The sequence below is a fragment of the Solanum stenotomum genome, chromosome 7 (genome assembly GCF_019186545.1).
Source record: "Solanum stenotomum isolate F172 chromosome 7, ASM1918654v1, whole genome shotgun sequence".
In the NCBI taxonomy this organism is placed as follows: domain Eukaryota; kingdom Viridiplantae; phylum Streptophyta; class Magnoliopsida; order Solanales; family Solanaceae; genus Solanum; species Solanum stenotomum.
This window is the reverse complement of record NC_064288.1, coordinates 35,383,317-35,386,380: the sequence shown is the minus strand read 5'-3', so window position 1 is coordinate 35,386,380 and position 3,064 is coordinate 35,383,317. Positions and strand designations below refer to the sequence as shown.

Here is a 3,064-nt window from a genome sequence, read left to right as displayed (position 1 = left end):
TGTACGCAATCGTACAAATATTATAGATGTTTTAGTCCAGATATTATACCCTCAAAGACTTGTCAATCAACCATTTACAAAATTAAACTAATTAATGTGCTACCCCAAGTGCCAAACATCAAAAACACAAATTTCGACAAGGCTGGTGCACTGCTTGGCACATTGCATGCCCTATCAAGGGCGCTACATGGCGCGCTGCGTCAGGCCTTTTTTGAGTGAAAATTATTTCAAAGACAAGTCCAAGAGTATTACCTAAGATATAGATTATATGAACAGAAAAAAACAAAGAAAATTCAGTATTTTGCTACTGAAGTACTGGATATTCCATGTTTTCAACCGATCAATGTAGACCAAATAATGATTTAACATTTGAATGTAAATAAACTAGACTTTAGTCTTAATGCCAATTAATTGGCTTAACTTCCAGATCCAACAATAAAAACTAAAATATTATTCAATGTTTGGTCAACAAACAATAATACTTATTGTCTTCAAAATCGTCTGCATATAGACACACTAAAGGCCATAAAAGTCATGTTAAATAGCACAATATTATTTCTTGTTGGGATGGGAACCTTCTCCTTCATGGACAATGTGAACTTGTAAGTAAAGGTCTTTGTTTTGTTTTTCTCTCACAAATTCACAAATACACGTATCATTTTTCTCCAAAAGGTTCTGCCTGCATAAACAGCACTAGCCATATTCAACCATCTTGCCAAATCTTGACTTTTGCCTCAAATTCTCTGCCAGAAGAGTCACGAATGGTCATGCTTGAAGGGAGTTCAAGTTGGTAGTCTCTCACCACATCAGTCGGAACGTACTACAATTAGGAAAAAAGACTTTGTTAAATGAGAATATTATAAGATTTAACTATAAAACAATCAACTAAAATAGTTATAGGTTAATAATAACCAGTTGATTTCTCCTATCTGGACGTATTTTTGTTATAAAGTAAGGATTTTTTGGGTTAGTTGCATGTCCGCTTCTAAATATATCTGTAGCAAATTTGTCAAGGGGATCATTCCGCTTTCCAGTAGTTGCACTTTTACATATAATTGAATAAAAAAAAAAAGTTAAAAGGTCAAGTTCACAAATAAAAATAACATGGATATTCAGAGTTACTCTATATATTTTATTTTACAAGGTCTTCTTTTATGGAACATGGATTATAAGAAAAAAAATCAGATTTTTGACACATACCAAAAGTACTAGAAAATGATATTTAACTTGATTATACTTTGTTATTCCAAAAAGTAATTAAAAAAAAACTGTCCAAAGCAGGCTGGTTTTGTCAGCGGACAAAACAACTAAACCTTTTCAAAAATCATATTGAAACTTGTATCCTTTAATCTGTCATGACAGTTATTTGAATACAAGATTATGTCTAAATATTCATGGATGTCATTTTTGTAGTAATATACTAACAAGAGAGGAATTGAATTGCATATAAAATGAAACATAAGAGTAGATTTAATGATCTTTAATTTTTATTTACCTTTTGAATGTGGTGCCTTTTTGTTGAATATGGCAGCCCTTTCTTTCTCTTCCTTATCCTCTTCTTTGTATTCATCCTCTTCATCATCTTCATGATCTTCTTCTTCCTTATCATTATCTTCTGATGGCACCTTTTCTGTCTTTTCGCTTTCCTTGTCTTCATCCTCTTCATCTTTTACCATGTTAACCCCATCCTTATCATCATAAAAAAAATGCCCTTGCTATTTCTAGCCCAAGTATTCTCCTTTGGCTCCATACTCTTTTGATGTTCAATATTCATTTCTTCTGCTTTCTCCTCCTTCACAACGAGTTTTAAACCTCCAACTCCTTTCTTTAAACATCCATTTCTTCCAAGTAGTTTGAAGTCAAAAGTTCTAGTTCCATCATAGTAAAAAATAAAGAAGTCTCCAAGCTCCAAGATGTTGTCCTCAATGAATTTCTCCCATCCATATTCAAAATAAATATGTTTTTGTGATTTGGTTACCCCTATTGGCCACATATTTTCAAACCGATCTCTAAGAAGAACATTCCTAGGTAATATTCCATTCATGTAATCAGTATAACTTGTGGGAACTTTTTGTGAAGAAAAAACACTTGAATTTTGAAAAAATAAATGTAGAGAAACATTAATTTCTTTAAATGACCTTAACCATATCATAAAAGCAACAAGTTTAAGCTGAAAAAGTATTTCAAATAAACTCAAAGTTTGAGATTTCTGTGGTTAGAATTCAACAATGTACCTATTTAAGAATCTATAAAATAAAATTTGAGACATATACATAGTTTTACTATAAAATTACTTCCTTCAACACTAATAATATAGGTAGTTTGAAATGATATATGCAATTTCTAACATTTATTGACTAAATTAAATATAATATTGATAAGAAAAATAGGGATTTAACTTCTATAGAAAATCGTATAATATTTATTTGCATTGGAAAATGGCATCTATCTACCCTTTACTTACCCTCCCCTTATTCAAAGCACATATATTGGAAAAGTACTAATTGAAAATGTTTTAAGAAAAAGAATCAACAACAATCATTGATAAAATACATGAATATAAGAACATACAAAGAGGATGAAAGGGAAAGTACAATAACAAAATATATAAAATTACACGACGTATTCAAGTTTTACAGCCTTTCCCTCCCTCATATAGATCCTCTACTCGCATCTCCAAAAAGAAGAAAAATTCAAGAAAAAAGTCTCATCAAAGACCATGACAGGGGAGAGTATACTTACTAGCTGTTTCTCACTAGTTTCAGGGATGAAAACCTTGAAGAAGCCTTTTCCCATGTTCTTTTTTATTTTTAGGGTTTAGGGGATAGCATAATTGAGGCACAACCTTTTTACCCTAAAAGAGAATATGATTACAAAAAAAATAAAAGTTTATCATATATTGACATTAAGCTTGTTAAGTGGGCCGCGCTAGTAAGTCTGGCCCATTAAAAAAATTACACTGGTCTCCACTCTGCAATCCCGGACCGGGCAGGATCTCCTATAACTGGTTGGTCTGGTCCGAGCTTAACAATGCAAAATTTATGTCTGGCCCATCCCACAACAC

The 3,064-nt window shown here is 32.0% G+C and overlaps 1 pseudogene; it reads right to left on the bottom strand.

The window, feature by feature from the left end:
- Positions 1-703: 703 nt before the first annotated feature.
- Positions 704-2,796, bottom strand: LOC125869854 (B3 domain-containing protein At5g60142-like; annotated as a pseudogene).
- Between the last annotated feature and the right edge of the window lie 268 nt (positions 2,797-3,064).